This window comes from Vicia villosa, linkage group LG3, assembly GCF_029867415.1.
Source record: "Vicia villosa cultivar HV-30 ecotype Madison, WI linkage group LG3, Vvil1.0, whole genome shotgun sequence".
Classification (NCBI taxonomy): domain Eukaryota; kingdom Viridiplantae; phylum Streptophyta; class Magnoliopsida; order Fabales; family Fabaceae; genus Vicia; species Vicia villosa.
Window position 1 is genome coordinate 117,898,907 of NC_081182.1, and position 14,492 is coordinate 117,913,398.

Below are 14,492 nucleotides of genomic sequence, written 5' to 3' on the forward strand. Positions count from 1 at the left end.
AGCGCTGGCAAAGACCAGTAAAAAAGCAAAAAAAATTAAAAAATTACGCAGCATACAAAAGCGCTTTTGGAAAAGCGCTCTAGTAGGCCCCCCTATGAGAGCGCTTTTTCCAGAAAAAGCGCTCTCATAGGGGGGCCTACCAGAGCGCTTTTCCAAAAGCGCTTTTGTATGCTGCGTAATTTTTTAATTTTTTTTGCTTTTTTACTGGTCTTTGCCAGCGCTTTTACTAAGAAGCGCTCTTAAAGGGGGGTCTACCAGAGCGCTTTTTCCAGGAAAGCGCTCTTATAGGGGGTCCTACCAGAGCGCTTTTTCCAGGAAAGCGCTCTTAAAGGGGGGGTCTACCAGAGCGCTTTTAAAAGCGCTTTCGTAGCCTACGCCAGCGCTGGCTTTGGCAGCGCTTTAAAGCGCTGTTAAAGGCCAAAAAAAGCGCTGTGAAAGCTCTTGTACGGCGTAGTGTCTTCGATCCCGTTTCATGGAAACAAACTGTGAGAATCTGAATCCATGTGCGTATTGAGGGTTAGAAATAGATTCGGTTTTGCGTTTGAGTTTTAGTGTTTGAGAGGAGGGAGACGGTGGTTCACGGCGAGGGTAGGCCGTCGTCGCCGTTTTGTTCGTTTGAGAGAAAAAAACATGGAGGGAGAGTGAACATGAGATGTGAATCATAACACAACCCTAATTACCCCTTTCTTTTGTTTTTTATTAATTGAGATTAATATTGAATTGATTGAGTTTTAGGGGGTTAAATATGCACGATTAACGTTAATCTGAATTGTTAATGGAGATTAAGTCATCTTTGTTAAAACCAAATAATAAAATCTAATTTAGTTAAGTTCTGATGAATCCCTTGGGCCATAGTCTATTCACACCCCTCTTGGCCCGTTTTTGGCTGAACAGAAAACTATACAAAAACTTTGTTTGGGCCAGAACCGCTGGGCCCTGCGCCTTGCTCATCACACCTCTTTTCTCAGTTCATGCCCCCTGTTTACATCTTTATTTTAGATTTTAATTAGATTTTTTTGTCACTTCTTTTAGTAATAAAAATGCTGACTTTTCTTATTGTTTTAGACCTTTAATACATATTTTGTCATATAAAAAATAATCATAAAAAATATTAGTTTTTAGGCTAATCATTTTAATTTCTTTTGTTCAAATTAGAATTCAATTTCTCCCATAAAAATCAATATAAAAATAGTAGTATTTTTTGTTCATTTTTGTATTATATTCTTGACTTGTCATTACATGCTTGTGTATAATTTTGTACCATTGTATCCTTACTCAATTTTGCTCATGTATCTTACTTATGACTTCTAATTGTGATCTTTATTTTCGTATTCTTTTATTCCTAACCTTAGGTAGAAACCATGATAACATTAGGTAAAAATTCCCTTCATATTAGGCTAGTTTGCTTAGGCTAGTTTCTTTTCCTTTTCAACTTTAAAACACTTAACAAATGCTTGATTTTAATTCCCTTAAAAGATACAAAGAAAACACCTTAAAAAATGACTAATAAATGCTTGACTAATAAAAAGGGAATGGAAGCTTGAATCTCCCTTGCTTTAGGGAATCATTCGAGTGCTTGGATCTCCCTTGCTTTAGGGAACCATTCGAGCGTAAGTTCCCAACGTTAAAAAACACAAACCATAGAGCAACTCGAGTCTCCCTTGCTTCATGGGATAAATATATTGGTGGCGACTCTGTTCACATTTTCGCGAGCGTGCGACAGCTGGCGACTCTGCCGGGGATGTTGCTAGACCTATTGCGGGTCCATTCTTAGCGAGTCGATCCTAGCCTGCGTTTGTTTGTTTATTTACTGGGTGTTTACTTGTTTTATGTCTATACCTTGTATATATGTTTGCATGCTTATTCTTTGCCTGCATATCATGTTTATTTCTGTTTGCACATCATGCATATGGATTATATTTTGTGTTCCCTGGGGTCTTCTGTTCTGTTTTGCAGGTGGGGGTTTGTATGAGGTAAAAGGCCCACTACCCAGGCCAGTGACACATAGGATTAGCGTGGATGCTCATGTCGACTCCCGTAGCCCTTGCTACGATCGAGCTTGACATGGGGTACCACAACTGGGCGAGGTTCTTTCATGGAACACTGTGTCTGGCACGCTTGTTGCCTCAAACACTTTGTACCCCATGGGAACTGTAGACCCTGGTGACCATTAGGGACCACTTGTCCGTGTCTAGATACATACCCGTGAGATTGGGGTGGGACAGGAAACTTGACCTCCATCATACCCTGATTTCTGCTATTCAATAAAAGACGTCGAACCTTTGATCCTGGGACATTTGACTTATACAGAAGTTCTACATCAGTTATCTATCAGAATCAACGTCGAACCTCTGAATCTGGAGGGTTCGACCATCTTTGACTTATGCACAAGCTATTTATCCAGAAAGCAACGTCGAACCTCTGAATCTGGAGGATTCGACCATATCTTATTGACCATGAGAAGCTATTATCCAAGAGGCATTGATCCTTGATCCTGAGTTATGCTGCATTTGCATCATCATTAACATTTTTGCATTCATGCATGTGCATCCATGGTTACCAAGACTCTTACCACTCTTCCTCTCCATCATATTAGACAAGGCGATTCCTCCACATCGATATCTGACAAGAGCTCACAGAAGAAGAATCATGGAGAATTACAAACAAGATCAAGCTAACATCAGAAAACTCCATGCCCCCTAAAGGGGGCACCTTCCACCACTAGAGCCTGAAGACTTTGTGTTTGTCAGAGAACATTTCACTTGCATAAGGCCAAGCTTGCCATTGTCTAGATTACTTCAAAGTATTTTCAACTGTATTACTTTTGTTGTTATCAAGTACTTCTCATTGTAAGAAACTCATTCTGTTTGAATAAATAAAAATAATGTAATATACATGTTTTTCTCAAATCATTTCATCTTTGTCATTATGTTCATTGATATTCAACTCATTTGTCTTAAGCAACTAAAAAAAGAGAATGATGAAAATCAAAAACGTATGAACTACTAACTGTATGCTTTTGGAACAAAGATCCTGCTGACGATGTACAGGCATTGTTTCAATTCCTAAACACCGGAGTTATAAGGGAGTGAAACCTTCGTCAACCCCTTTGAGCCTAAGGAGTAGTAGTTTCTTTTCAAAAAACACAAAACCCTCAATCTTAACCAGGGGCAGGGTAGTCTTCAGTTAGTGGGACCGAGCGCTCAATTTTCAGATATTCCATCAGAGGATCAATCATATCTCACAACAAAAGAAGAAGAGCACAATCCACAATGAATGTCTCTCATTCACTAAGAAGAAGGCAGTCACAACCTTTTCATCAAGTCAATCACAAAAGTCATACAACTTGTTCCCGAACGAGACAAAAAAAAGAATGAAAAGAAAGTTATGAATCATGATCAAAATGATAAAAAAAAAAATAGCCCGCTAAGTCAAAAGAAAAAAGAAAAGCTTTTAAGCAAATGACTTAGGCAAAAATTAGGGCATATTCCGCTGGACAACGGAAACCAAAATCAAAAGAAACTTTTTGTCCAGGCAAAAGTTAGGGAAAGCAAAAGAAAAGAACAAGAAGAAAAATACTCCAAGGGACAAGTTGTTGTGACCATCAACAAAAGCACCAAGGGGTGGCTGCCACCTCCATCAAAGCCATAAAGGATCCTCATCCATCACAATCCTTCCTGAAAGGCGAATACTCGTGTCGAACTAGCTGAACATAGGACTGGAGAACATCACGAAGAGGGGCGGGTTAAGTAGAATTTGAGCCTTTATCCTTTGTTTCTCAAACCGTGAACCCGGCCACGTTACAACCCTCAAAAGTCCTAATTGAAGTAGGGTTTGTTCCGAAAGCATACAAACTGTAAAATCATGTCAAACTGACTCCTAATGTTGCTGTGTCACTTGTGTTAGTATCAATACAACATTTTGACAAATAAAACTTTTCTTTTGAGATTAACATGTGCATTGCATTCTCATTATCTCTTTCAAAACAGAATCGTCTCTAATCTGAAAATAAGTACTTGATACCAAGGAAAGTTCAACATTAAATTTCCATCGAGTAATCTTACAAAGGCAAAGGTTGGTCATCCACTGAGCAAATACCTGAAGCATCCATTTGGTGGAATAGTTCCTCTCAACCTGGGGCATTCATTCCATGATCAGCATTGGGGCATACCATTGCAAATCTCCATGATTCGAGCATTATCAAAGTTCTACCTCGAGAGATCATACAAGCTGGGGCAAGCTAGCCACAATTCATCTCTTCATCTTCGATCAAGTGTCAGATAACGAGATAGGTGTTGAGGAGTCAAGCCAAACGCCTCACCTCCATAAATTCTATCCTTCAAGCTATGACCTTTCCACAAAGGCATCATCCATCCACTTATATCTTGGAAACAATTATTCCATACATTCATCATATATATCATTGCATTCTCATTGGCATATCTCCCTCAATGATCCAATCATCAATAAAGCAGGGGCATCCACCCTATCTTGAATCAAGCAGAGTTCAGAACTCCACCTAATCTATTCCCCACAAAGCGGAAACCCTGATCAATCAGTACACTGCATATAGAATTCATTGCATTGCATCTCCAAAAGTGCATAAAACAAATCAAGCATCACATATGAAGCATAAGCCAAGTTACTCATCAGATGAGGTCCCTACAAGTATTCAAATTGATATACTACTGGATCACTCAGAGTTACCACTGTGGTGTCATCTCCCAAAGTCAATCATGTTCATCTTTCTTCAACCCAGAGTTGATGTTTTTGTATTCAACCCAGAGTTGACTTTCTTTCATCTTTTAACCCCGAGTTAATTATCTTTTCCCTCTCAACCCAGAGTTGACGGTCATCTCTTTTTCTTGATTCCCTTTCCCACTCAACCCAGAGTTGACGGTTATCTTTTGTCTTTTTCCCACTCAACCCTGAGTTGACGGTTACCTTTTATCCTTTTCCCACTCAACCCAGAGTTGACGGTCATCCTTTATCCTTTTCCCACTCAACCCAGAGTTGACGGTTATCTTTTGTCTCTTTTCCCACTCAACCCAGAGTTGGCGGCCATCTTTTGTTATTCCCACTCAACCCAGAGTTGACGGTTATCTTTTGTCTCTCTTCCCGCTCAACCCAGAGTTGACGGCCATCTTTTGTTATTCCCACTCAACCCAGAGTTGACGGTTATCTCTTGTTTCTTTTCCCACTCAACCCAAAGTTGACGGTTATCCCTTGTTCAATCCAGAATTGATTTCTCTTTTCCCACTCAACCCAGAGTTGACGGATACTTCTTATTGACTTCTTTTTCCCACTCAACCCAGAGTTGACGGTTATCATTTGTTCAACCCAGAGTTGACGGTTATCTCTCTTCCTTCCCACTCAACCCAGAGTTGACGGTTATCCTTTGTTCAATCCAGAATTGATTATTTCTCTTTCCCACTCAACCCAGAGTTGACGGTTATCCTTTGTTCAATCCAGAATTGTTTATTTCTCTTTCCCACTCAACCCAGAGTTGACGGCTATCATTTGTCTCTTCCCACTCAACCCAGAGTTGACAGTTATCCTTTATTCAATCCAGAATTGATTTCATCTTTTCCCTCTCAACCCAGAGTTGACGGTTACCTTGTTCATTTTTCTCACTCAACCCAGAGTTGACAGTTATCCTTTGTCTTTTCCCACTCAACCCAGAGTTGACGGTTATCTTTTCTCCTTTCCCACTCAACCCTGAGTTGACGGTCATCCTTTATCCTTTTCCCACTCAACCCAGAGTTGACGGTTATCTTTTGTCTTATTTCCCACTCAACCCAGAGTTGACGGTTATCTTTTGTCTTATTTCCCACTCAACCCAGAGTTGACGGTTATCTCCTTTCAACCCAGAGTTGATTTTCTTTCTTTCTTTCTCAACCCAGAGTTGACTTCCTTACTCTTCGACCCAGAGTCGACCCACTTTTCTTTTTCAACCCTGGGTTGAAGTTTATTTCATTTCTAACCCAGAGTTAATTTGCTCAACCCAGAGTTGACATTCCTCAATAAAATGACACCATCTTTTCTCCCAACGGTTCCTATCTCTCATCAGGCAAATTTTCAGGTTCACTTGGTATTTAATCTTCTTCTATCTTGAAGTTTCGAAAGGCTGGCGCCAATATCTCCTTCAGATTTAAGACGATTAAATAGGGGCAGCTGTTGCACCCCAAAATTTTCCCATCTAATTATTCTTAATTGGCTTATGCATCTCACAATTTCATCCACTAGGTCATTTCACACATCATGCATCATTAATCAAAAACTTGGTATTGGGATCAAGGATATTTAATAATTAACATTCTCTATGGTTCTTAAGGCTCTCCTCTTCGTTCGAAGTTACCAAGCAACAATAATCAACAATATGACAGGGATTCACTTAGAGTTCAAGTTAAAAATATATTCAATATGTAAGAAGAAACTATTGGCAAAGTTCATTCAAGCATCATGGCTCATTACAAGCCTCGTTCCAAGATTTCCACAACAAATTTACAAGCTTAAAGTCCAATTTCACTATGAAGGTTCAACGTTACATGTTTATAATTACAATCAATCATATTTATCCAAGTCCAAAGTCCCAATTTCCATTACCAAAACCATTACAAAATACACAATCATTACAAAGAAAAGTACAAAAACAGCAAGAAAGAGATCCATTAAAATTGCTATGTCTTCATTCAACTTCATTTTTTTGCTTTACTTGAAAAGATCTCCATGGGTCCCCTTGAGTTATTTATCACATCATCATCACACCATTCCTTCTGTTGACAGTGCTGAAAATGATGCGGGTATCATCGCTTGTCCAGCTTCAAGTATGATTAGTTCTCCTTCAAAAAAAAAGCCTTCCGAATCCGCAAAGACTAGTCCACTTCTTCAGACTCTTATCCAATGGAATCCAATGAAGTGGAGTTGATTCAAGGAAAGAAGAGACTCGACATGATTCAAACCCTGCAAAGAACAAGATGTAGCATCAATATGTTTCAAAACAGTTCTGAATCTTCATCCAAATAGTTCAAAATCAACTTAAGAGCCGCACAAGACTTTCCAGCCAAATACACTTCAGAACCATTAATTTAAACTACAAAATAATTCAAACCAGCAGCCCTGCATAAACCAACAGGAACCCGTCCTAACAGCCTAATCATTCATTTACCAATTAGTTGCATAAAACTCCCAGCCACATCATATCATACATAAACATCATAACTAACTTAACAACCCTCTAACTAACCCCTTTCTATTTTCTCTAACAGACTTGTAACCATATTTCTAACAAATCCTAACTGTTATAACAAACTTTTCCTAAATCTAACAGAAAATAACAGAATCCATAACCACCACTCTAAACCTTCTAACCAATTACTAACTGCCAGCTCACATAACCATCTATAACTGTCAAAACAGAAGCATAACAGAATCAGTTACTCCTCTAACCAACCCTAACAACCTTTAACCAATTGAAACCGAGTTATAACAGAAAAATCACTGGATAACTAACCTTATAGGAGACTCAATCTCAGCCCTCCAATCTCATAACCGAAACTCAATCCAAGGGCTATAATCTCTCCTCCCTCAACTAACTTTTCCCTCTCAATCTCTATATATTCAAACCTCCCTCCATTTTTAAAGCCTCTCCACCATTTCTCACTTCCATTCATCATCTTCACTCTGTTTCAACTCCTTCACTCTTCCATCTCAGCCATTCTTCACTTCTCCACAATCAACTTCATCTTCATTCTTCTTCACTACTTCACTTTTGGTCTTCATCATTCATCACCATCCTCACTCCACAAACTCTGCGAAATCACCATCTTCAAACCTCTTCTCCACCATTTTTCACACCATCTTCATCTTCAATCACTCTTCAACTCCCTCTGCAAGTCCATCACCACTCTCTCCACGCATCATCCACCATTCACACACTCAATTCATCTGCTCCATCATTCCGAATTCTCCATTATCTTCTCTGCAAATCTATTATCCATTCATCTTTCTTTCTCTACTCTCATTCCCCACACTCAAAGCTCCTCACAAAGCGTCTTCAGAGCCATCACCAGGCTCTGAAAGAGGCTGAGCTAAGCCTCACTTCATCGCCGGCGAATCGTCACCTTCACCATCATCAATTCCCAATCTTTATCTCACAATCGCGACAACTCAAACGCAGAAAGATCCACACACGAAAAAGATAAAAGAAGAAATAGAAGAAGAAGCAGAAATTGAGAGAAGAACAAAGATTTAAGCAACTGAAAATTACCTGAAGAACTCGCGTTTATTTCGCCAAGCTAGTTAGAGCTTCACCTCTGGTATTCTCGTCATCACACGCGTATCTTCTGATCCAGGTAAGTTCGATCTACTTCATCTTCCATTTTGAAATTTGATTGATATATTGTTATACTCGTTGCTGTCGATCAAATCCCTCTCCCAATTGCGTGAATCCTTAGATGTTATCCCCTTAATCTATGATTTCAAAACTTAGGGTTTCACAACTTTCCTCTTCGATCCCGTTTCATGGAAACAAACTGTGAGAATCTGAATCCATGTACGTATTGAGGGTTAGAAATAGATTGGGTTTTGCGTTTGAGTTTTAGTGTTTGAGAGGAGGGAGACGGTGGTTCACGGCGAGGGTAGGCCGTCGTCGCCGTTTTGTTCGTTTGAGAGAAAAAAACATGGAGGGAGAGTGAACGTGAGATGTGAATCATAACATAACCCTAATTACCCCTTTCTTTTGTTTTTTATTAATTGAGATTAATATTGAATTGATTGAGTTTTAGGGGGTTAAATATGCATGATTAACGTTAATCTGAATTGTTAATGGAGATTAAGTCATCTTTGTTAAAACCAAATAATAAAATCTAATTTAGTTAAGTTCTGATGAATCCCTTGGGCCATAGTCTATTCACACCCCTCTTGGCCCGTTTTTGGCTGAACAGAAAACTATACAAAAACTTTGTTTGGGCCAGAACCGCTGGGCCCTGCGCCTTGCTCATCACACCTCTTTTCTCAGTTCATGCCCCCTGTTTACATCTTTATTTTAGATTTTAATTAGATTTTTTTGTCACTTCTTTTAGTAATAAAAATGCTGACTTTTCTTATTGTTTTAGACCTTTAATACATATTTTGTCATATAAAAAATAATCATAAAAAATATTAGTTTTTTAGGCTAATCATTTTAATTTCTTTTGTTCAAATTAGAATTCAATTTCTCCCATAAAAATCAATATAAAAATAGTAGTATTTTTTGTTCATTTTTGTATTATATTCTTGACTTGTCATTACATGCTTGTGTATAATTTTGTACCATTGTATCCTTACTCAATTTTGCTCATGTATCTTACTTATGACTTCTAATTGTGATCTTTATTTTCGTATTCTTTTATTCCTAACCTTAGGTAGAAACCATGATAACATTAGGTAAAAATTCCCTTCATATTAGGCTAGTTTGCTTAGGCTAGTTTCTTTTCCTTTTCAACTTTAAAACACTTAACAAATGCTTGATTTTAATTCCCTTAAAAGATACAAAGAAAACACCTTAAAAAATGACTAATAAATGCTTGACTAATAAAAAGGGAATGGAAGCTTGAATCTCCCTTGCTTTAGGGAATCATTCGAGTGCTTGGATCTCCCTTGCTTTAGGGAACCATTCGAGCGTAAGTTCCCAACGTTAAAAAACACAAACCATAGAGCAACTCGAGTCTCCCTTGCTTTAGGGTGCCACTTGAACGCTCAAACTCTCTTCTCTATCTCGCATCCGAGGCATTCTTTAATCGGACACGTTATTTCCGCTCCATTCCCAGCTTAAGACTCCAGAGGTCGAGTAGCGGAGTGCGAATGTAACTTCGTCCATTAAAAAACACAAAAACAAACAAAAACTAAAGAGCCGAACTACGGCGCTCTGATTCCTGAAAAGGATACGTAGGCATTGGGTCGCGGGGCCTGAGCGAGCACAATTATTTATAAACCTTTTTTTCCCCGTGTTTCTTTTCTTTCATTTGCATGCATTCCCTTAGTAATTAAGCTTTAGATTTATACACCCTTTAGATAGCAACAAACATATGTGGATACCATCGAGTACGATGGGCGTGAGGGGTGCTAGCACCTTCCCCTTGCGTAACCGACTCCCGTACCTTATCTCTGGTCGCAAGACCCTGTTCTTATCCTTTCCTAGGTTTTCTGATATTCCTTTCCCTTATGGGATAAATATATTGGTGGCGACTCTGTTCACATTTTCGCAAGCGTGCGACAGCAACCATGACTCGACTTTACTTCGTTGTGTAAACAAGAAGGAAGGAGAACAGATTATGGAAGACATACACGATGGTACCTTTGGTACTCATTCAAGTGGACATACAATGGCTAAAAAGATCCTCAGAGCAGGTTATTACTGGTCTACCATGGAGACGGACTGCCATCATCATTCCAGAATCTGTCACAAATGTCAGATATATGCTGACAAAGTACATGTACCTCCAGTCCCGTTAAACGTGCTGACGACTCCTTGGCCTTTTGCAATGTGGGGTATTGATATGATTGGAGAAATCAAGCCTATTGCCTCCAACGGACATCGCTTTATCCTGGTCGCTATTGACTACTTCACAAAGTGGGTAGAAGCAGCTTCATTTACTTCTGTCACCAAGAATGTTGTGGCCCGATTTATCAAGCACAATCTCATTTGTCGGTATGGCATTCCTGAAAGGATCATCACGGATAATGGCACAAATCTAAACAACAGAATGATTACTGAACTTTGCACACAGTTCAAGATCAAACATCATAATTCCTCTCCATATCGACCAAAGATGAATGGCGCGGTGGAAGCTGCCAATAAGAACATCAAGAAAATCATACAAAAGATGACAGTAACCTACAAAGACTGGCATGAGATGTTACCTTTTGCTCTTCATGGTTATCGCACATCTGCGCGTACTTCAACAGGGGCAACTCCATTCTCCTTAGTCTATGGTATGGAGGCAGTTCTTCCAATTGAAATTCAGATTCCTTCCCTAAGGATTATGAAAGAAGCCGATCTAGACAAAGACGATTGGATTCAAACACGGTTGGACCAGACAAACTTGATTGATGAGAAAAGGCTCGTAGCTATTTGTCATGGTCAATTGTACCAGAAACGCATGATCAAAGCCTTCAACAAAAAAGTCAAAAGTCAAGCATACCAAACTGGTGGCTTGGTTGTCAAACGCATCATCTTACCACAAGGTGATCCCAGAGGCAAATGGACTCCCACCTATGAGGGACCATTCGTAATCAAGAAAATATTCTCCGGCGGTGCCATGTTGCTTACCACCATGGATGGCGAGGATTTCCCACACCCTGTAAATGCGGACATAGTCAAAAAGTATTTCGCTTGAATAGAAAAGCTCGCTAAGTTGAAAACCCGAAAGGGCAACTTAGGCAAAAAATGAGCGTCTCGGTGGATTGAAAACCCGAAAGGGCGATCCAGGAAAAAATTAGAGACTAAATAAAATCGTCCCAGTAGGCTGAAAACCTGAAAGGGCAGCCTAGGCAAAAGTTAGGGAACAAAGCATACAACTATGTTATATTCAGCTGCATACTCACCGTCAAGATTCAACACATCAAAGACACCGATCAGTCCAATCACTTTCTTCCAATAAGCGAGGGATGAGATGCTCGAAGACAGATTGGCAATAGCAGAATTGAAACTTGACTGGATCATTTTCACATAGCTATTTATCTTTATAAATATTTTCCAAAGCTTTATGACAACTTCCTACTTCTAGGATTGTTGTCTCCCTGTACTAATCAGCCTATCATGGCTCTTTTTCAATGCAGCTTAGGCTCAAAATCAACGTTTTCACTTTTCTGTTTTGAATACGTAAACATCCCAATGATAATTTTGAATGAACATGTGCATTTGAATATGATTGATGTTTACCAAAAGAAAAACAGGAATAGCATTCTGGTAATGTCCCAATCATCTGGACATCATCCCAAATCTAGCATCAGAAGAAAAATCCCTAAGAGAAATACATTTCTCAACAAATTCCTCAAAAAAGATTTCTAAACGAAGTGATTCGAGAAATCTTATCCCCCAGCAGGGCTGTTCCAGATTACTATCTCCAGAAAGTGTGATCTCCACACCAAGACTTGGTCGGATAATGCATCGGAGGATTATGCATCTTCCTCATTCCCACTTAAAAGGGCATCAAAATCAGAACTTCCAACTACCTGTCATTCCCAAGCGGTAGTCGAAGATCCTTCAACAGAGTACCATGGTTCTCAAAGAAGTTCCCCAGCCGAGGGTACTCGAACAAGACAAAAGATCATCAACAATCACAATATAGTCATATCCAGATGACTGGCGGGAATTTATTTTCCCAACTAGAAGCTTGACACGCTCGCATCATACATCATACGCATATTCATACGCATATTCATACATCATACATCATACGCATATTCATACACATATTCATACACAACATAACATGCATATTTCTCCTTTAGCTCGAGAATATCTTACATTACATGCATCATAAACATTGCATATCACTAACTTGATTTTTTCAGGCAGACGGATATCTTCAACAAAGATGTTCTCAATCACATGCAGTGTTCCACTGAATTCTTTTCAGATAAGCAGTCCTCACAGATATAATCAAGCCGAAGATTCATTCTGAAAAGATCTCTCTTTCCAAATCACTTATCAACTCAAAAAAAAAAGTAACACAGATCAAAGCCGATACCTCAGACGGTTCCAGAACGATCTACCATCGAAGATCTAAAGCTGATACCTCAGACGGTTCCATAACGATCTACCATCGAAGATCTAAAGCTGATACCTCAGACGGTTCCAGAACGATCTACCATCGAAGATCTAAAGCTGATACCTCAGACGATTCCACAACGATCAACTTCCAAAATCTAAAACGGAAAAATTTTGGACAAATTCCGTAACGATCATCCTCCTAGACTTAAAGCGGTAACCTTGGACGGTTCCGAAACAGTCAACACAAAGACTTTAAAATCCTTCATCAAGATATAATCAATGGATTCATTCTGGTGAGCAAACCATCAACACAATTGCCAGATGGCATCTGAAAGCCCATCTCAGGTAATGTTTCAATCTTCCAACAACATTTCTCAGACAACATTCAAATGCAACTTCCAACATCTCTGCCGATCAAGGTAAGTGCAAATTTTAAGGGCATCTAAAATATTCAATCATCTTCCACCTTCAGATTTCAGACAATCTCTTCAGGTTTAAGAAGACTGAATAGGGGCAACTGTTATACCCCAAAATTTGCCCGCATCTTTTTTCAAGAAAACTCCAATCTAAAAATTAAGAGTCTCATATAATCATGGATTTTTATTTCATAAATATCCTGACATATGAAATACTTAGTTTTTAGAATTTTTCTTATACAGTATTTTGGCTCGCTGTCGGATTTATTTTTACGCAAACGTCAAGTACTGTTTATTACTTCACACATGCTATTTATTTGAAATTTACTTGCAGATAAATAGTACTGACACAATTGATCAAGAGTTAAATCTTTTGCAGGCGCAGAATCAGGAAACTCAGACTGTACTGGTAACAAGTACATTATTATTTTTTGTTTCCCACTAACTTTTGTACTATATTCCATTATTTTCAAAATCTTTTCAAATCTATTTTTTCAAAAATCAAATCTTAACTTTATTCTATACATCTTTTTTTCCCAACACTATCATACACTTTCTTTCAAATCTTACTTCCACTCAAAATTCCTTTTTTGTACGGAATCACTTCATTCCCCAACGTCTCTATCCTTCTTTTCATTCTATAAATACCTCTCATTTTTTCCATAAAATCTCACATCAAATTCTAAATCATCTCTCAAATTTCTACTTCATATCCATTCTTTCTTCTTCCCCGATAAAATGGCGAAGCGGTGGGAAACGTGTTTTCTTATGGTCATCACCATTGCTACGGTGATCATGTCTTTCTTCTGTCTACATAGCCCGGAAAAATGTGGACCTGGGATGCTTACACTCCCAATCATCTACATGTTATTGTTTGTAGCATGGGTTATTAATCGTCATTCTTAAAGTTTGCCGTATCTCTTATTTTCTTAAATGTACCGTTTATTCGTCGTACTGTCCATTATAGTATGTAATATTTGTACTGTCAGTATTAAATGTTGTACTATTTGTCATACTGTTGCTTAATTATTCAGATAATATTTTGTGTGTTTTCTGCCAGTCAAATATTCATTTTTCTGTGCATTAAATGATTTTCAGGGTTATTATCGGTAATTTTGCTCGCGTACAGTAAATAATAGTTATTTATTATGTCTGTGTTTTTTAACAAGTCATGTAAATAAACTTTCATCTTTCATATAAAACAAAAACAACAAAAAGAAAATTAACTTTGACTGTTGATTTTTCACTCTAACTGCTGCATTAATGCCTGAACAGTCAGTTGACAGTCAAACTGCTGGCAGTACAATTTTCAGTGTTTT